This window comes from Perognathus longimembris, chromosome 1, assembly GCF_023159225.1.
Source record: "Perognathus longimembris pacificus isolate PPM17 chromosome 1, ASM2315922v1, whole genome shotgun sequence".
NCBI classification, from domain to species: Eukaryota; Metazoa; Chordata; class Mammalia; order Rodentia; family Heteromyidae; genus Perognathus; species Perognathus longimembris.
The window spans coordinates 80,972,840-80,994,283 of record NC_063161.1 but is presented as its reverse complement, the minus strand read 5'-3'; the positions used below and the strand labels follow the sequence as shown (position 1 = coordinate 80,994,283).

Here is a 21,444-nt window from a genome sequence, read left to right as displayed (position 1 = left end):
GAGTATTCACATGCAAGATCTTCTGAAGACACATGTTTTCAGTTCTCTTGGAGATGCACATAAGTGAAATTTATGAATTGTAGCTCTATTATATGGCCCATGTTTTCAGTAAGGACTGGTATTGGCTGTAAATTGCACTTGTTTAAAACAATGAGAGATGAATCTTGTCCAAAAATTAGATACGTTCCGAGAGCATGGGTGAGGTGGAGGGAGGGGAGGGAGAGAGAGGGAGGTCATTCCAATCAAGATGCATTGCACATAGAAACTGATATGTTGAATTAATACTTTTTGTCATAACATAAAGAGAACCATAACCAGGGTTTAAGTGAACATAATATCTATTTTTATTATGAAAACATTAAACTTTTGACACTTCATGTGCTTTTAAAAATCTATTATCTTACTTAAACCTATTCAGCAAAAAATACCAATAAATTATATAAATCATAGTTCCAGTCTTTTTAAAACTAGGAACGTTTTATGGTCATCTAACAATGATAAAATCTGAGTTGCATGAGCTGTCAACGTATAATCTGTTAACTATTTGTTGAGCTTAAAGTAAAGAGAAAAACCAATGATGTTTCCCGTTTCGCATACCCATCCTCCTCTCCGCCGTGCCAGTCAGTGTTCAGGTCTTCACAGGTACAGAATGCAGCCCTACCAAGGGGCAAAGCTCCCGCTCCACACTGCCCCGTCCTGCTCATCTTGGGAGTCACGTCAGACGGGAGGCTGCGGATAGAATCAGGGCTGTCTTGCCTCTAAGGAAACTCCTCCCTTGAAAAGGAAGTCATCCGTGAAGAACTCAAATGCTGAATTTAGAAACAATGATTCCAAATGTGTTAGTATTACAAGTCACAAATTCTGAAAGGTAAACCAACAACCTAAGAAAGCAAACAGCATTGCCGACCACATGCCTTAGAATGGTATATTTCTGGTGTCTGATGATCCTGGCAAATTGTATTTGTGAAATTTCACAGAAATTTAAATAAAACATGTGTTCCACATAAAGTTAAGGGGTTTAGCATTTTCAACATGGGTGGCAACATTTAAAAAATACATCAAAAGTCTTATTAGTGAATGTTTCCACTTGTTTTCTAAATCTTTATTTTCGGTGGAAGGAAACAAAGCACTGTTTCAAACTCTGTCTTCAAAGTAACAAGACAACATCTACCATTCCTAGAGTTTAACGCTAGATACTATCCTGGTCCTTGATCTCTTCATTTTCTTCATCCTCATCTTCTTGGTCTCCAGATTCGAGTTCATCCTCTTCTTCAACCTAAAGGGAAAACAAAAGTTTAACATACAGCCCAGTACACATGATACATGTACACATGCTATGAACTTGTATTCTAGTAATATAGTAGACTCTGATCTCCTGCTCAAGGCTCATCTTCTTTCTCTGTTTGTCAGTACTAAGGGGGCCTTGCACTTGCAGGTGTTCTACCGCTTGTGCCACGCTCCCAGTTCCATTTTCTGTTTGTAATTTTTTGAGAGTGTCACTTTATGCTCAGGTACTCCTATTCCACTTCCCCGCGTCCCCGGGATGACAGGCACACACCATCGTGCCCAGTCACTGGCTGAGGTAGAGTGCTGCCCACCTCTTCACCCAGGAGGGCCTCAGACTTCGACCCCCTCACCCTGCCTTCCACGTAGCAGGGATTACAGCTTCGAGCCTCGGTGTCTAGCTTCCTGTCATTTTCCATGTGAATTTCACTGATGAATGGCTGTATCTCTCTATACACAAATCTGAATCAGACATGGATGGGTGTTCAAAGTCTGGTTATCACAAGAGCCATCAAGTCAAGTTACCTTCTGGTTCCCAGCCCAAGAGAGCGGCTCATTTACAAATGGTGAAAGTGAGTTAAGCTTACTGAAACAGTGGAGAAACACAGACAGTACCGTATTTATGAGCCCACACGCCTATCTGTAATTGCCACAGATTCTCTATGCTACATTAAATTTAAAAATATGCCTTCCATCAAACAGAACAGAAACTCTTGTGGAGTCATTTCAGTCTTACTGGATGGCCGAGGTCCTTGAGTTTGCTCTTCAGCGACAGTATTTTCTGGTCTTGATCAGCCAGCAGCACCAGGAGGTCATCTTGTTCTTTCTTAGAATCTGTGATTTCCGACTCTAGTTTGTCCCTCTCATTTTGTAAAATGGCAATTGTGCTGTTAGATGAATCCAGCTGCTCTTTAATGGCAGTCCTTTCCTCAGACAGAGCTTTATTTTCATTCTAGGAAAGAGAGGTGAAAGGTTTTTCCTTGTGGGGGGGGCAGTACTGATCTATACATAGTCTAGTAATCTAAAATTAGTACTTATGCTCCCAGAGGGTTTAACAAAGAGTTTCTTTCTACGAAAAACTGCTTTACTTATTCAATCTGAAGTATTTAGGGGTGGGAGTTGTGGGTGCACAGTTTTAAAACACATATCCAATAACGTGAAAATCTTTAGACTATTCAGCAAAGATGGTTATTGTAAAAACAGTACAGAATATCCAAAATTTAGTTTTTGAATATTATATATCTTACTTACAAGGCTAAAAAAAAGATCTTTTCAAACAATCAAGAGTACATAGAGATACAAAACACTATAGAAGACTAGTTTATATCTGAATTAAAACTCAACAGAAGGGGCTGGGGATATAGCCTAGTGGCAAGAGTGCCTGTCTCAGATACACGAGGCCCTAGGTTCGATTCCCCAGCACCACATATACAGAAAACGGCCAGAAGCAGCGCTGTGGCTCAAGTGGCAGAGTGCTAGCCTTGAGCGGGAAGAAGCCAGGGACAGTGCTCAGGCCCTGAGTCCAAGGCCCAGGACTGGCAAAAAAAAAAAAAAAAAAACTCAACAGAAAAAAAAAACCTCAATTTTATAAACAGAATCATTTCAAGTAAAACCTTTGTTTAAAAATGTTTTGACCAGGGCTGGGAATGTGGCTTTAGCAGTAGAGTGCTTGCCTAGCAAGCATGAGGCCCTGGGTTCGATTCGTCAGCACCACATACACAGAAAAAAAAAGCCGGAGGTGGCGTTGTGGCTCAAGTGGTAGAGTGCTAGCCTTGAGCAAAATGAAGCCAGGGACAGTGCTCAAGCCCTGAGTCCAAGCCCCAGGACTGCCCCCCCCCCAAAAAAAATCCATAATCCAAAAAGTGCGATTGTATATCATCTTCATTTTTCCATGTTTTAGAACTTTAAAAAAAAGTAAAAGTCATCTTATTCTTTTCTTTATGTTATTTATCCTGAAGTCTCTGTAGCACAATAGGCTAACAAATTTGATATTCCTATGTTTAATATTCCTGTGTTCTTCAGTCTTATTGGAAGTCTGCAGATGGTGTATTTCTAATTATTATTGCTATTGTGACTAGATGCTAAATTTTCAATGAATTTACTTTCACAGTACGCGTATATCACTGTGTGTGTGTGTGTGTGTGTGTGTAGTGATAAGAGATCTAACCTAGGTCCTTCCATACTAGTCAAGTGCTCTACTATGATACGGCACTCCTAATCCTATAAATTCCTGTTATATTCAATACCACTGTTTAAAATGGCATTTAAAAACTGTCTCTGTCATCTTTAGTAATCAAAATAAGGATGTACATGTGAAATCCAACTATATCTCCATCTGCTTTCTTTACAAACCTAAAGATCTGAGAGATTAAACAAAATAAAATCAAATTCTTGGACTTTATCTCATATTATGTACAATAAATAAAAGGTTAACAAAAAAAAACCAAGCCAACCTTTAGTTCTTTGGTCTCTTGTTGTAATGCAGATAGTCTTCCTTCTACATCAGTAGTTTTAGCAGCTATTACATTTTCACTCTCTCCTTGTACAGGAACTGATTTTGACTGAAAGTAGAATTTTTTTTTAATTCTTTAAAATTACAAATAATATAAACTCTCAAAGTAGTCATTTAATCTTCTTGCTGTTTTGAAATTTCATTTCCAATAAGAAACACAACAGGGGCTGGGGATATGGCCTAGTGGCAAGAGTGCTTGACTCCTATACGTGAAGCCCTTGGTTCAATTCCCCAGCACCACATATACAGAAAACGGCCAGAAGTGGCGCTGTGGCTCAAGTGGCAGAGTGCTAGCCTTGAGCACAAAGAAGCCAGGGACAGTGCTCAGGCCCTGAGTCCAAGCCCCAGGACTGGCCAAAAAAAAAAAAAAAAAAGAAAGAAACACAACATAACTCAGGGCGGTTCCAGCAGCCCTTCCACAGCTCCCAAGAGCAAGTGATTCCCTTGCAAAGACTTTCCTTCATAAGCTTCCCGTAAGTCCACACTACCGTGCCAAATAGATAAATGGGGCCAAATATGCCATTAATTCAAGAAACACAAGTATTTTCTGAAACGCTATAGGAGATGCTAGTAAATCAAAGTTTTACTGTTTCCCCTGGACCTTTTCTCTAGATAATACCAGAAGCAGGGGTCCAAACTCAACAAACAGCTAAAAACGTGCAAGTGGCTTTAGAACTGATAATAAGTAGAGTTTTGAGGTACACATTAGACAAGGCCTAGGTTATTTCAACAAGACTATTGACAGAAATATGAACACTAAAAGCAATTCTGGTGAGAATACAAAAAAATAGTTGTAAAGAAAGTTAGAGAGGGGCTAGGAATATGGCCTAGTGGCAAGAGTGCTTGCCTCGTATACATGAAACCCTAGGTTCCATTCCCCAGCACCACATATGTAGAAAACGGCCAGAAGTGGCGCTGTGGCTCAAGTGGCAGAGTGCTAGCCTTGAGCAAAAAGAAGCCAGGGACAGTGCTCAGGCCCTGAATTCAAGGCCCAGGACTAGCAAAAAAAAAACGAGAACAAAAAATAAGGGAATATGGCCTAGTGGCAAGAGTGCTTGCCTCGCATACATGAAGCCCTGAGTTCAATTCCTCAGCACCGTGTGTGTGTGTGTGTGTGTGTGTGTGTGTGTGTGTGTGTGTATAAAAGCCAGAAGTGGCGCTGTGGCTCAAGTGGTAGAGTGCTAGCCTTAAACAAAAAGAAGCCAGAGACAGTGCTCAGGCCCTGAATCCAAACCCCAGGACTGGCAAAAAAAAAAAAAAAAAAAAAACAAGAAAGTCAGAGAGACACACACACAATCATGGCGAAAATGGTGACAGAACTGTGAATGCTATGGTGCTTGCTTCTGGTGAGATGAGAAGGAAATGAAAAACATTTCTGGACAATTGAAGGAAAAGCAATCCTGGTATAAGATGCAAAGAACGTAGTGAAACCATGTTCTGCTGTTTGACAGACACAGTCGTATTTTACTTATATTTCTGGTAGTGACGGGGTTTGTCTTGCTGTCCTTAAGCTCACAACTGCTGCCCACTTCTCTGGATTGGTACACTCATGTTTAGTGGAGAATATTTTAAAGTGAAGTGTGTTTGGAGTGAAATACAACAGGAGGTAAACTGACAAAGGAATCAAAGGAATGGTTAAACAACAAGAAATCAGAAACTTGAAGATTTTGAAAATGCTCAGCCCACTTAGATTGTGTTCTGGAAAAAATCTCAAGGAGGGGCTGGGGATATGGTCTAGTGGCAAGAGTACCTGCCTCATATACATGAGGCCCTGGGTTCGATTCCCCAGCACCACATATACAGAAAATGGCCAGAAGTGGCGCTGTGGCTCAAGTGGCAGAGTGCTAGCCTTGAGCAAAAAGAAGCCAGGGACAGTGCCCAGGCCCTGAGTCCAAGCCCAGGACTGGCCAAAAAGAAAAAATCTCAAGGATATAAAGAACCATTTATACAGTGATTCATGGACCCAACGCAGCACAGGCCAGAATCTGAGATGAAGTGAGCCAAGAAGCATTTGCAGAGGATTTGATCTGATGGCTTAGACGTCTATGAATTGGATGGGACGCCAGAAGGGTTCTTGATAATGTCACACCAGCAGGAAGAGTCTCCGCTTGGACCAAAAGGGATAGACAAGGGGTGTAACCGCCGCACAGTGAGTCACTGAGGAGTCGTGCACCAGGGGCTCCCCTCTGTAACCCTAGCTGCTCAGGAGGCTGAGACCCGAGGAGGGCGGTTTGGAGTCAGTCCAGGCAGGACGCTCTGTGAGACGCTTCCCTCCAGTTCCCACCAGAAAGCCAGACGTGGCGCTGTGGGAGAGCACTAGCCTTGAGCCGTGAAGCTCAGGGACAGCACCCAGGCTCCGAGTTCAAGCCCCAGGACCAGAACAAAAATAAATAAGTAAATAAATAAACCATTAAGTAACTGAATAAATTGACCTGGGAGCCTAGGTACAAAATGGCTGCCACCGTGAGCAAGAAGCCTGTCTTACTAAGACTCAGGCAGTGAGCCATCAGAGAGACAGCGACTAACTGATAAATCCATTTCTTTTTATGGTCACTGAGAAATAACATACCACCTTGCACAGGAGAATTAACTTACAAATGCTTCTGTTTTCTGTAGTAAGTCATGCTTTTCTGTCTGTAGTCGTGTAATCTCTACAGACTGCGTTTAGCTGAGCCTTCAATGCTGCCACCTCCTAAGAGACAAAAAGAAATGAATTGTAACATTAAACACTTTCAATTTAATTAAGATGTCTATTAGCTGGGCACTGATGGCTCATGCATGTAATCCTAGATACTCAGGAGGCTGAGACCTGAGGCTCATGCTTTGAAGCCAGCTTGGGCAAACTGGATTTCCCAAACTGGAAATGCAGTTGTGGATAGAAGTGGTAGAACACTAGCTTTGGGCAAAAAAGCTCAAGGTCGGTGCCCAGGTTGAGTTCAAGCCCCACAAAAAAAAGCTGTCTATTTATAGAATGAGATTTTAAAAACCTTTCTTGACTGTACTCACTCTCTAAAATCGTAACTTTCAAGTTTTAGAATCTAATTCTAAATAACTACTCTTGAACTTTGGGTTCAAGAATAAAAGTTAAGCCAGGTGCAGGTGGCTCATGCCTGTAAGGCTAGCTATAACTGATATCTGAGTATAATGGTTCAAAGCCAGCCTGGGCAGGGAAAGAATAAGACACTAATCTCCAATTAACCACAAAAAGCCAGAAGTGGAGCCACTATGGCTCAAGTAGTAGAGGTCTACCCTTAAGGCAAACGAACTCAGGGACAGTGCCTAGGCCCTGCGTTCTAGCCCCAATACTGCTACCAAAAAAAAAAAAAAAAAACAAAGAACAAAATTTAAACACATTTGTTTACCTCTATTCCCTACTAAGAGAAAAACTAGAAAGGGAGAGAGAAGGAAGAAAGCTGGCACAGGAGAAACAGAACAAGTAAAGAACAGTAAGAACAGAGAAATTAAAAAACTCCAGTGGACATTGAGAAAGCAAGTACCCAATTCACAAGCATCTATAATTACCAAAGGACTGGAAACTAGTACCATTAATATGTCTCCAGACGTACATGTGAAAAAAATGGACTTTAAAAACCAAAGGAGGCTGGGAATGTGGCCTAGTGGTAGAGTGCTTGCCCAGCATGCATGAAGCCCTGGGTTCGATTCCTCAGCACCACATAAACAGAGAAAGCCAGAAGTGGCGCTGTGGCTCAAGTGGTAGAGTGCTTGTCTTGAGCAAAAGGAAGCGAGGGACAGTGCTCAGGCCCTGAGTTCAAGCCCCAAGACTGGGGGGGGGGGGGAATAAACACACAAACACACACACACACACACACACACACATATCTACAAATAATCTTGGTGAGATGCTGAAAACTGTTAAAACAACACCAATGAAAAACAAAGATAAGAAAAGCAAAATACCACTATACAATATATTTAAAACCCACTTTTAGACTTTTAGATTTTCAAATGTCTGTCAACTACTGTCTATCAACTACTATCGAAGTAGCTCTACATTATGACACTGTAGGACTGGGACTCTATTATAATTAAAACAAATAAGAACCCAAGTCAACCTGGAAAACTACCTGTTTTAATTCTGCAACTTGTTCAGAATCTCTAGCTGAGGCTGTTGCTGAAGACTGCTCATTCATGCCAGATGTTGGAGATTTCTAAGAGCAGAGAAATAAACAATGAAGTAAACTCAGTCTAAAGAAAAAGGAAAAAAACTAAAACAGTACTGTACATATATAAGTAACATGTTATTAGATGTTTCCCAAAATTTTGTGTCAACATTCTCATTTTAATATTTCAATATGACATATATTAACTACTGCTTTTCTATAGCTAAAAAAAAATCAAATAATTTATTAAGTCTAAGGACTTACCTGAGGTTAAGGAGAAAAAACATACAAACAGGGATGTATTGAACTTTCTGTGAATTAAAATACTATTTCACTTAAGTCTCTGAAATAGTCAATGCCATCATCATCACTTATTGGCAGGTCAAGAATTAAAATTGTTAATTCCTAGAATTGAAAAAAATGAAGAAACGAGTTTCAACAGACTTCCTAAGTTGCTTAAAATTCAGTTATTTAAACTAGGCACTAGTGGCTCACACCTGTAATCCTAGCTACTCAGGAGGCTGAGATTTGATTATCTCAGTTTGGAGTCCATCCAGGAAAAGTCTCTGAGACTCATTTCCAATTAAACACAAGAAGTTGGAAGTGAAGCTGTGGCTTCGGCGGTAGAGTACTAGCCTTTAGCAAAAGAGCTCAGGGTCAGCAACCGGGCCTAGAGTTCAGCCCCATTGTTGGCATGCGTGGGCGTGTGCACATGTGTGTGCGCACACGCACAGAGAAAACAATGATGGTCAAAGATAACACCCAGGGGGCTGGGGATATGGCCTAGTGGCAAGAGTGCTTGCCTCGTATACACGAAGCCCTGGGTTCGATTCCCCAGCACCACATATACAGAAAACGGCCAGAAGTGGTGCTGTGGCTCAAGTGGCAGAGTGCTAGCCTTGAGCAAAAAGAAGCTAGGGGACAGTGCTCAGGCCCTGAGTCCAAGGCCCAGGACTGGAAAAAAAAAAAAGATAATACCCAGGCTTGAGTTCAAGTCCCAGGAATGGCAAAAATAAAAATTCAATTATCAGCCAGGCACCGGTAGCTCATTCCTCTAATCCTAGCTACTCAGGAGACTGAGATCTAAGAACCCTGGCAGAAAGTCAGTGAGACTCTTATCTCCAATTGACCACCAGAAAAACCAGAAGTGGAGCTGTGGCTCAAAGTGGTAGAGAGCTAGCCTTGAGCAAAACAAGCTCAGGGGCAGCATCAAAGGCCCTGAGTTCAAGCCCTATAACTGGGAAAAAAAATTCAATTATCTAGGAAGCACTAAAACTTAGACTAATTCCAAAGCTTGTACCATAAAACTTTAATATATGATCCTGTAGTTTATGGGAGCTAGCAATACAATCAAACAAGATAATAAGAATCATTCTTGATCTTTTATTTAAATTTAACATCTACTTACCAAATTTTCAATCAAAGAGTCCTTTTCAGCCAACTGGCTTTGCAAAAGTTCCTGGTTACTTTTTAATTCTTCTATTTCTTCTCGCAACCTACTAATTTCTTCTGGCTGAATGCCATTCATCTGAGCTCCATCATTGTAAGAACCTTGGTGATGATTGTCTTTTCCTATTAAACAGGAACAAAATTGGAAAAGCCAGATTGGAACTTAGGTTTTTCCCTTTTTTATCTAGAAGGCTAAAATATTAGATTAGTATAGATGTAAGACTCAAATATACAACTTTCTTAGCTCATCCAATTCAGCAGCATTCCCGCCATGCATGCTTGTTTGTAAATTCCCGAATGTCTGAGACAGTGTGTAACTCACCTAAGCATCATTTTTAGCACCTGGTACCATATCTTGCATGTAAATGGGTCCCTGCTGGAACTGCTGATGTAAGTTCAAGCTAGAATGAGCTGAATGATTATGATCATTCAGCCGTATCAGAGAGGGTGGAAAAAACATTTATATGATCCTAGTTGATGTAATCTTTCTTCCAAAGTAGCAGAAATCCATTCCAGCTGATTTAAGTTAATGGAGACTGAAGAATTCCATGATGGGAGTAGAAAGTGCTTAGTATTGACTCGACATAGAATGCATTTATTAAAGTCATCTAGGCACCTTTAGCAAGCTTGGCCTAAGAGTTTCAGAGTGATCACAGGGCTTTTCTAGATCCGGTCTTAAAGGTTTCTGTGAGCCAATGGCTCATATCTGTAATCCTAGCTACTCAGGAGGCTGAGGTCTGAGGATCGCAGTTCAAAGCCAGCCCAGTGTAAGTGCCTTAGATTCTTTATCTCTAATTACTACCAAAAAGCTGGAAGTGGTGCTGTGGCTCAAATGGTAGAACACTAGCATTGAGCAAAACAGCTCAGGGGCAGTGCCTTGGCCCTGAGTTCAAGTCCCAGGACTGGCACATTCACACACACACACTCACTCACACACACACACACAATCAGAACAGGAAGTGTGAATGAGCCTCTTGCTTCCTCATCTCCACCCCCTCCTCCTCTCTCCTTTCAACTTCTTCTAGAGTGTAGCCCAACCTGATTGCCTCAATCATCTATGTGCCTTCCTCAAATCCTCCTAAGCCACAAGTGTCTCAATTTAAAAATTCCAACCACTGAGGTTCTCATCTTACTTAACTAATGGATTGACTTCCTCCTGTATCGACAAAGACAAAGTCAGGGCTTGACGAAAAGGAGCCATAAGTCGAGAAGTTCACAAGCAAGGTCCTCCACCACAATCTCAGGACACCTTAGCATCGTGATTGCAATCCAAGTTCATTTTACGTGCCTGTTTGATCCATATTATGGCAAAGATATTGAATTGCAATGCGCAAAAGAATGTGAAAATTGTAAATAAGCTAAAAAATGGAAATTGCATAGTGGTGTCCCTATTACAGTATGTGGGAATCTTTATTTTTAAATGGTTGTATAGTATGCTAAGTAAAAGTGTTTCACAATGATGAGATTGTATAGTATCTATTCTAATTCAGTAACTGAAAGAAATATCAACAAACTGACAACTACAGTAAATTCGGTGATTGCCAAACTGTATGCTTAATATAGACTGAGCTGGTGCCAGTGGCTTCTCCTTATAATTTTTGCTACTCAAAAGGTTGAGATCTGAGGATCACAGTTTGAATCCAAAATGAGACTCTTATCTCTAATTAACCACCACAAGAAAAAAAAAAAGCCAGAAGTGGACTGCCAGAAAACTAGAAGTGGCGCTGTAACTCAACATGGTAGAATCCTAGCCTTGAGCTGAGAAGCTCAAGGATCAGGGACAGCACCCAGGCCCAGAGTTCAAGCCCCACAATGGACAAAAAAAGAAAAAAATACTACGTAGTCTCTCTGCCTTTCAGGCCTTCCTATAAGAAAGCAGGGTTCCATCCAGATTCTCCTACTACTTTCTAGCTAATACTAATAAAAAAAAGTCCCTGCGAGGTTTACAACATAGATTACATCATTTGTTAAATCCAGTCCAGTGCCAAAATCTTTATTTTCTTCAGTGTCATTGTAATAAGGTTTTAGGACAAAATGGAAATGAGCCTGTGTTTAATCCCCCAAATAGAGCCAGAGTCTGTAGTCTTGTTTTCTTCTCAATAGTCTAGCCTTAAACCTTAAGAGAGTTCAAAAGATTATTTATTGTCATTATTCAACCATCCTTTCAAGGGCTAATGAAAATTAAATGACATTTAAAACTGCTTGTAATTCAGACTTTGAGGAGTTTAATGGCAAAATACAATGATCCATTGCTTTTTTATGTTCTCTGATCAGGCAGCGTTCATATGAGTATAGACAGTTTAAATGTCATTTTCAAAACTAATTATCCTGAGCCTTTACAAGAATAAAACTAGATATTTCATCCCATTTTTTATACAAGTATAAATTGAAATTTTTCTTTGAGAGAGCCAGTGATTTAAAGGGGGAATGAAATTAGCAGCCAGATAATCATAAACACCTAGACTCAGACTGGTCTTTTATTTTGCTTTTTATCCATGATATTTGGTTCTTTTAAATTTGTGTGATAATCTTCCCTTATATTTTTTATTTGCATTTCTACCAACTGCATACTTAGGCTGTCATTTCCCTTAGCTAATTTTACTAGACTTTGAGCTGGAAATTTGGCCTTCCTACATGCTTTTAAACATACTGTTTGTCTCAATTCTGGAGAAACTCCTAATGGAAAATTCCTCTAAGACGTTTGCCAAATAGGAAGGTTTTATAGCCTGAGAAGGCACTATCTCTATTTATGTAGTTAATACAATTTTGTTTCTAACATTAAGATAAAAAAAAATCCACCTCAAGTGTATCTGAATTATTCATACTTAATTTATATATGCACTGGGATTACACCAATTTTGAACTCCACAATTATGATTATGACAAACCAGTTGATTTCCATTATTGATACAACAACAGATGGTAATGGTTCAGGTTGAAATAAAAAGATTATTAAGCTAAGTATTTTAGCCTTCATTGGCTCCCTGATGCATAGAATTTGTCGGTGTGAACTAGAACCATAGCATTTCTGAACTAGAATTGTCCTTAGAGGATGCTTCATTTGACAAATAAGAGAGCAGAAAGCCCAGAGAGAATGCTGCTTGCCAGGGCTGTACAGCTAGGAGCAAAGCTAGGCCCTGGAGCCTCACGCCTGTTGTTTCTCAATTCATTGCTGATTCTACTACCATCTCTGTGTAAGATTTTTGAGGTACTCTTCTCTCTGATCACTGCCTGATGTTAGCCCCAATTATTCTAATCAGGTTCATATCTATTTATTTCTAGAACATATAGTTTCACCCTATTATAAATCTCACTTGGTTAAACCTTATATCTGGCTTTCTTTTAGGTTCATCTCAACTTACCTCTTTTCAATATTGAAGATTCCAAGATATACTTGGATCTATCTTTTCTCCTTTTTTTTTTTTTTTTTTGGAAAACTTCTCTACCAAGCAGTGCATCTTCAATTGTGCCCTTGTTACAGCAGAGCTGCTTTTGTGTTTCCTAAATCCAAACAAGATTTTTTTTGTTGTTGTTATTGTTGTTTTCTCTCCCATGAAGCCACATTGTTGCTTATTCATTTTAGTGGTGATTGTGCCAGCTGCTTTTGTTTGGGAAGATGTCAATTTCAACCACATGGCTCTCCCAGAAGCAAATCAGACATTGACACCTCTTTTCCCCCAAGCTTTGAATTCTCAGCAAATTCCCACTCAGGTGATGGCGTCATCATAGCCAAAGAGGGCACCAGCATTTCTATGGAGTGTCTTCTCACAGTCGGTCCCCATGAAGATGTCCATTGGTACAACTCAAAAGGACAACAGCTGGATGGCAGAGGCAAAGTAATTGTGTCAGGCTATAATGTATCAATGTATCGGACTCCTTCATATTCTTTATTCTCAGACACATGTAGTAAGAAAACTCAAAAAACATGATGCCAGGATGAATAGCTTAAAGCTTCTTTTTTTTTAACTTTATTATATGTTTAATTCTATTATGAACACAATTGTATACCTGTCTAGATATCTTCATGGGGGCAGGCGGGGACCAAATGATGACACAAAGATGACTTAAAGCAGATTCCATCAGGATGTTATAAGTTTATGTATCAACAATGAAGAGAGAATTAAAAACAGCTGATGGGCTGGGAATATGGCCTAGGGGCAAGAGTGCTTGCCTTGTATACATGAAGCCCTGGGTTTGATTCCCCAGCACCACATATAAAGAAGATGGCCAGAAGCAGCGCTGTGGCTCAAATGGCAGAGTGCTAGCCTTGAGCAAAAGAGAAGCCATCGACAGTGTTCAGGCCCTGAGTCCAAGGCCCAGGCCTGGCAAAGAAAAAAGAAAAAAAAAAAAAACAGCTGAAAGGCAGCATGTATGAGAGGTTGATGTTGCAGTGTTGGTATATCTGCTGTGGAATTCTAATGGCATGGACATGTCCTTTTCTCAGCCCAGGGTGTGACAGTGCTAGTAGTTGGGAAAGGCTGGGTGTGGGCCCCACTTCTTGTCTTCAGCTGGGACTGCGCGATGTCAGCCAGTGCACTCTGGCTCTTTTCCAGAAGCAAGTCTCCTCTATAAACAACATCTTCCAGACAGGTAGCAGTTTCGTGATTCTCTTCCTCTAGCTTGTACAAGCTAGCAGCCTGTAATGCAGCTGTGGATTCTTCACTGGGTAAGGAATCTATCAAAACATCAATGTCTTTTGCTGTCCGGGCAATCAGTGCAGCAAAAAGCAGAGCATATTCTTCTGTTGGGTTAGCTGGCTGGTCTTTGTTAATTGCTGATTGAATGTTATTAAATGAAGCTGGCAGACCACACTGTTACAATACTCCAATGGCATTACAAAACTGATCTGCAAGCGAGTTCACCGCGTCTTGGAGCTGCGTGAGGCGGTCCGCCATGTTGTTCCCACCAGCCAGCTTAAAGCTTCTTGAAAGGCCCCAGAATATTATACCTATCAAAAGGAACAAAGCAATTATTTAACCAGAAAGGGAAAAAATGTATTAAGGAATAGTTATAAATGTAAAAGGTCTTTCCAGGATGACAGTGAGTTATTTTCCTTCCTCGTTGGAAGTTTGGTTTCCTTCTTCATGGAAGTTAAATGAGGGCAGCAATGTACAGTTGTACAGTCAGCATACTGTTCAGGGCCAGAGGTGTCAGCCGCATGTGTATGTACATCAAAGAGGGATTTGGCTGGACTTTAAAAAAGAAAAAAAAATCCAGGTGCTGGTGGCTCATGCCTATAATCCTAGCTATTCAGGAGGCTGAGATCTGAGGGTCACAGTTTGAAGCCATTCTAGGCAGGAAAGTTGATGAAACTCCTATCTCCAATTAACCACCAGAAAACCAGAAATGGCACTGTGGCTCAAAGTGGTAGACCACCAGCCATGAGGAAAAATACTCATGGACAGCACTGAGCCCCCAAGTTCAAGCCCCGCACCCGACCCAACAAAAGAAGTGTAATAGGTTCTAAAAGTCCTTCCAGCTCATGTGTACACGTGTGTGCCTCTGTGTGTATGTGTGTGTGTGGGGGGGGGTTGTATGTGTCTATTGGTACTAGGGCGCACACTTTCGTTTGGCTTTTTTGCTCAAGGCTACCTACCACTTCAGCCCTTGAGCCACAGCTCCAGTTCCAGCTTCTTGCTGGTTAAATGGAGATTAAGAGTCTCATATACTTTCCTGCCTGGGTTGGCTTCCAGCCAGAATCCTCAGATCTCAGCCCCCTGCGTAGCTGGGGTTACAGGTATGAGACACAAGGACCTAGCTGCTCATTTCTTTTCTATTCCATACTTTACTTGAAAACAGGGAAGTTTCTCTTCAATTTTTTTTATTCCTCAGTCTTAAAAATTACATGAACATGATAATAAACTAAGATTTACTTTTTGATAGGTTTTAATTTTATTATATTTGTGGAACTGTGCATTAGTAATCAATACTAGAACGATGTTTATAATGAGTACTTAAACTATAATGTCCCTAAAAAGGAGTTGCCATGAAAAGCCAGAGGTGAAAATTCAATTCTGGGATCTCTACAAACTGAACACCCTGGAAAAAGCCACCTTATTTTTTTTTGGGGGGGGGTGGTCCTGGGGCTTGAACTCAGGGCTTGGGCACTGTCCCTGAGCTTCTTTTGCTCAGAGCTAGCACTCTATCACTTGAGCCACAGTGCCATTTCCAGCTTTTTCTGTGTATGTGGTACTGAGGAATGGAAACAAGGACTTCATGCATGCTAGGCAAGCACTCTACTACTAAGCCACATTCCCAGCCACCACTATAATTTTTGTTTGTTGGTTTTCTGGCAGTGTTTTGCTAGAAAGAGCCTAGCCCCTTGAAATATAAAGGATGTCAGTTATTCATATTATCTTGGAAACTACTAGAGGAGGTAATTAGTAATTCCTTCTTTGGTATTCATACACGAAGGATAAGAGATGTCACACAGCTCCTAGCATGCATGAGAAAACTAAGGGGCAGCACCAAGGCCCTGAGTTCAAGTCTCAGGACTGGCACATGGAAAAAGAAAATGTATCAATCCATTTAAATAAGATTCCCTAGAATGGTGCCCAGAATGTGTATTTCAAACATTATTTGGAGTTCCACATTTGAACCTACCACACTAGCACCCCCTTTCTCTCCCTTCTGTAGGATAGCCTGAAGAAACACATCTGAGACTTGAATTATTCAGTGTGACCATTGTAGACTGCTGCATAAACAAAGCCTTACATTAGGACAAAACCTGCCAAGCTCAATGGCAGTTCATTTTCCTGGGTGTTTTGTGGTTTTTGTTTTTTTTTTTAACTTTGAAAACCACTAACATCGATCATTGGTGCTTTCAGCAACAGCCCTGGAAAATTGTATTAAGTTTTATGAATCTCAAGTGCAAGGACTTTGAAGAGCATGTCAGTCTAGAGTAAGTAAGGTTCATAAATCTTGAGCTATTATCCGCAAGTGAGCTGGAGTTTCCATGATGGTCATTGCACCCTGGTTGATTAATGGAGTCTATGGAGTTCTTTGATTCAAGGAGCATCCTTTCATAGCTCTGAGTTCAGAGAACAGAAACTTATAGGATAATGGCTGTGGTTATAGCTACATATTTTCTCCTTTTTTGCATTAATGAAGTGATAGCTACTAAAAAATAAATCTAGCTTGAATTTAGCTCAATTTTGATGGGCACAGTCCAGAGTACATATTAATGTGTCCATCCCTAAAATAATTCAGACCCATAGACCCTTGATGAAAGCTTTCTCTTTCCTTTTTTTTGGGGGGGGGCAGTCCTGGGCAGTGTCTCTTTCCTTTTTTTGGGGGGGGGCAGTCCTGGGCAGTGTCCCTAAGCTTCTGTGCTCAAGGCTAACATTCCACTACTTATGACACAGCTCCACTTCTGGATTTTTGTGGTTAATTGGAGATTAGAGTCTCACAGAGGGCTGGAAATGTGGTTTAGCTGTAGAGTGCTTGCCTGGCATGCATGAAGCCCTGGGTTTGATTCCTCGGCACCACATAAACAGAAAAGGCTGGAAGTGGCACTGTGGTTCAAGTGGTAGAGTGCTAGCCTTGAGCAAAAAGAAACCAGGGACAGGCTCCAGGACTAGCAAAGAAAGAAAAAAAAAAGTGCATTGTGAAAAGTGAGCAAGCCAACACAGTCACAACTAAATAAAAGTAATAGAAATTATAACCCATCACTCCAGAAATGACCATTGTTTCATATTTCTGAAGTATGGTATATGCTTTATATTTCTAGAGTGTATCTTAGTATCTTTACAGGCAGAAGTTGTGGTATACACATATATGTGAAAAAAATGTTTTAGAGATTACTCATTGAGTATCAAGTACTGCTTAGACACACCTGTCTCCATGACTTTTTTTTAATTAGTCATGAGGCTTGAACTCAGGGCCTGGGGCTGGGCACTGTCCCTGAGCTCTTTTTCTCAAGGCTAATGCTCAGCCACAGTACCACTTCTGATTTTCTGTTGGTTAGCTGGAAATAATAGTCTCAAAGACTTTCCTGCCCAGGCTGGCTTCGAACCATGATCCTCATATCTCAGCGTCCTGAATAGCGAGGATTACAAAGCCACCAGCACCCAGCCTGAAACACTTTTTATATCTAGCAATAAAAAGGAAATGATGACATTTATTAGTGTCACAAAGGAAGATCTTGATTTTTTAAAAAATTCCAAGCTAATTAAATTCTGGCAGTAGATGTAACGTGTGTGTGTGTGTGTGCATGTGTGGTTTAAACAGTGGAATCTAACCAATGCATTAAATGGCTTTTATAAAAAAAGTGAGACACTGAAGAGGCCATTTGCATGTTAATTGATTTTTTATGCATATATATATCTTTTAATTCTGTTGGATTTATCAGGTGGAAAATGGCTGGTTTCTGATCACTTTCTAAACAACACCAACGTAGCCTTTGGCGATCGCGGGCTGTACACATGTTTTGTCACCTCTCCCGTGCATGCCTCCTACTCTGTCACCCTCCATGTGATCTTCACCTCCGGAGACATGACCATCTACTACATGATCGTTTGCCTCATCACCTTCACCATCACGCTCATCCTGAACGTCACACGGCTGTGTATGATGAGCAGCCATCTCCGCAAGACCGAGAAGGCCATCAATGAGTTCTTCAGAACTGAAGGGGCCGAGAAACTCCAGAAGGCCTTTGAGATCGCCAAGCGTATCCCCATCATCACTTCCGCCAAGGCTCTGGAGCTCGCCAAAGTCACTCAGTTCAAGACCATGGAGTTTGCTCGGTATATCGAAGAGCTGGCCAGAAGCGTGCCCCTCCTGCCTCTGATTCTCAATTGCCGGGCATTTGTGGAGGAGATGTTTGAAGCCGTGGGAGTGGATGATCCTGATGATGTGGGGGAAAGAATGAAGGAGAGACCTGCCTTGGATGCCCAAGGGGGCATCTATGTGATCAACCCAGAGATGGGGCGGAGTACCTTCCCGGGAGGAGATTCGGATGATGGCTCTCAACGAACAAGGCCAAGAAATAGCAGTCCAGGTGTCCGTCCATCTCCAGTCAGAGACCAAAAGTATCGGCACGGATTCTCAAGACAGCAGCCACCCTGATGAAACAGGGTCTGTGGAATCCAGCTCGAACCACAAAGACGGACAGACGAACACTCCCAGCTGTGAGGCCACTTGCTACCAACCACAGCGGCTCAGGAAAGAACCTGCTTCTCAAAGTAACTTTTCTTTTTCACCAAAAGATGACTGGGATTTTCCCCTCAAATAGGAAGCACATCAGAGTATGAATTGCCAAAAATCTTCATAAAACTGTGGCATCCTTTCTGACATTTCTTTGTCATTTTCCCTGAGCTTCCTTAAGCAACACATGTTAAAGATTTAAAGGCATCCAAGCAATAAACAGGTTGGGGGAGAAAAAGGCACAATTATCCTGCTCAGAGGTAATTTACCCTTCTGTTGACATGTGAGCTTTTCCCATCAGTAAGATGAAAGATTTGAATTTGATGAGATCTAAAGTTAGTTTCCTTGCCCATAACTTCTTACCTTTAAACTTTATATAACCATCTTCAGCACATCTCTTGAGTAAACTTTTCCCTAGAGTTTTAGTCCCTTGTTGTGGAAAAGACCAAACTGAGACTTTGTTCTGTGTTCTAATTTAATCTACATCCATGTATAGCACACAGAGGTATAGATACTTTTTCAGTGGTCTGCCACCTTAAATCTTCTTGGTGGAGCACATGACTGTGTTATATGTCAGCTCCTCTGCCTGTGATGAATAATGGATTTTGATATTCTATTAATACTTTCTCAGACTTGTCCTTAAAAAAAAATACTGGACTCTACAAGTGGGTTGTGTGTTTAGGATCCTGTTCTAGGATAAATCCCATATTCCTTTTCAGACTTCTATCGACACTCTTGCCCTCCTTGGTCTTAAAATGGTGCTAAAGGTTGCATGCCTGTGTCTTTGCTTGTTTTCTTTATACGTTGATGGTTTGAGTGGGCTCCCAAAGCGGAATTTTGAGGTAGGACTGCTTTTGTGGGCTCCCTGGGAAGCACTTACCTGAACTAAGGTTAGACGAATGTGTTTGGCCTATTATTGTGTTAAAGTACACACATGAATCACTTAGACATAAAGGAGGAGAAAAATGATGGATGAGACCACCCCGTTCCGCTCTGTGCAATAAACACCTCAGGTGGCATTATTTGCCTGCCTGAGATCTGATATCATAGAATTTTAAATACTCTCCAGGAAGCTTGGTGCCATGAAAGTTTAAGAGCTCGGCTGTGGGGCTCCATTTGGCACTTCATGTGGCTTCATTAGGTTCCTGGTTATGGAAGCATTACTTGAACCTGTGTGTCTCATTGTCAAGACTCACCAGAAGTGATACCAGTGAGCTTCCACAGCCAGATGATAATGCTGCCTTCTCTGTCTCAGGCTCTTTCCATGGAAACCTCCAGCGACAAACAAAAGCTACCAATCGTTTTCGCCACAGCTTGCCTTGGCTCCTAGACATCTATTTCTGTAAGGAAAATCGTTTTCATACACATGGTTATGAGAACAAGGGCTCTTTAGCATATCTTAGAGCATAGGACACTTTATTTCCCTCTCCACCATGTTTCTCTGATAATAATGAGAAATCGTTAAAATACCTTGTGGAAGGGTAGTCTCCTGAATGTTCCTCAGATCTTCAGTTACTGAACTCCATTCCTGCCCTAATCTAGCAGGTTTGAGGTCATTTCTTGGGGCCTATTAACAGGAAAGGTTTTTACTTCTTGTGTTCTCAGAAGGGGTGTCAGTGTTTAGAACCCTAAGGTGGAACACAGATAATGATCCAAGTGCTAGAAAACAGTGCTGTCATAAAAACAAAATACTGAAAACAATCTATAAGCTTGCACAAATAGTATTGCATTTAAAGTTAAGTGTAGGCTGCTCCACTGTATCCTGCATATAAGTTATTTTAGAAACATAATTGTAGGTGCTAGGTATGGTGGTACATGCTGATAATCTTAGTACTTAGAAAGAGTAGGTTCAAGGTCAGCCTGAGCAGACTATTTGTCTCAATCAAAGGGGAAGTTGATGGGAATATTACTCAATATTAGAGTGCTCTCCTGTTATGCTTAAGGCCCTAGGTTCAAGCATCAGAACCAACAAAAATATGTATATAATTTATGGTCAGTCTTCCAGGTTACAGTGCCACTAAGTAAGTTAGAATTAAGTAGGTGTTGGTTGTTACTTTGTAAAGGTAGTCTTTGGTTGTTGTTCATTTGTTTGTTCTTTTGTACCAGTACTGGGGCTTGGACTCAGGACCTGGGTGCTGTCTTTGAGCTTTTGTGCTCAAGGCTGGCCCTCTACCACTTGAGCCACAGCTCCATTTCTAGCTTTTTGGTGGTTAATTACATGTAAGAGACTCCCAGGTGTTCCTGCCCAGTCTGGCTTTGAACCTCAATCCTCAGATCTCAGCCTCCTGGGTAGCTAGGATTACAGGCACAAGCTACCAGCACCTAGCTATAAAGCTAGTTTTTTAGAAAGGGGGGGAGAACCACCACCACTTTAGTAACATTTAACCCGTTCTCTTCATATGTATCTAGCAGTTTCATCTTCTTGTAAGAGCCTTGATCTTTGAACTTGACCTCTGAATTAGTCTTTTGACAATAACTGCTGTAATTATATTTTTACCTTGCTGAATTTTATAATAAACAAATGCCTGCTCCCAACAAAATGTATTTAGAATAAGTCTTTTATCTCATACATAAATTTTGCATTTTTGCAGGACCATCCTTAAGTGAAATAGTTTTGTGAAATAAATTTCCCCAAAATTGACACTTAAATATCTTCCTATCTGTATAGATTGCTTATACACAGACTCTTTGAGTTGATCTCCTAACACTGCTTATGGTCAGTTTGATAACTGCCTGTCCTCAGAGGTGCATCTATTATAATGGGTTAATTCTTTGTTTTCCGTTCCCCCTTTTTATTGAGGGGGGGAAGGGGACCAGGACTTGAACTCAGTACTTGATGCTTTCACTCACTGGCTAGCACTCTACCAACTGAGCCACATCTCCAAGCCCCTTCTTCTTTACTCTTTCTTCCTCTCCTTCCCTCTCATTCTTTCC

At 41.0% G+C, this 21,444-nt stretch overlaps 2 long non-coding RNA genes and 3 pseudogenes across 2 annotated transcripts; 1 reads left to right on the top strand and 4 right to left on the bottom strand.

Annotated features, from left to right (window-relative positions):
• LOC125339648 overlaps nucleotides 1–21,444 on the bottom strand; it is a 260,868-nt pseudogene that overhangs the window by 150,094 nt on the left and 89,330 nt on the right.
• Nucleotides 1,075–2,472, bottom strand: LOC125339661. Its single transcript, XR_007208578.1, has 2 exons — nucleotides 2,021–2,472; nucleotides 1,075–1,276 (listed from the first exon to the last, which is right to left on the bottom strand). It is a non-coding gene; the product is annotated as an uncharacterized LOC125339661 (long non-coding RNA).
• On the bottom strand, nucleotides 3,723–9,603 carry LOC125339655. Its single transcript, XR_007208577.1, has 4 exons — nucleotides 9,326–9,603; nucleotides 7,882–7,965; nucleotides 6,392–6,488; nucleotides 3,723–3,845 (listed from the first exon to the last, which is right to left on the bottom strand). It is a non-coding gene; the product is annotated as an uncharacterized LOC125339655 (long non-coding RNA).
• Nucleotides 12,885–19,920, top strand: LOC125356552 (annotated as a pseudogene).
• LOC125339643 lies at nucleotides 13,734–14,295 on the bottom strand (annotated as a pseudogene).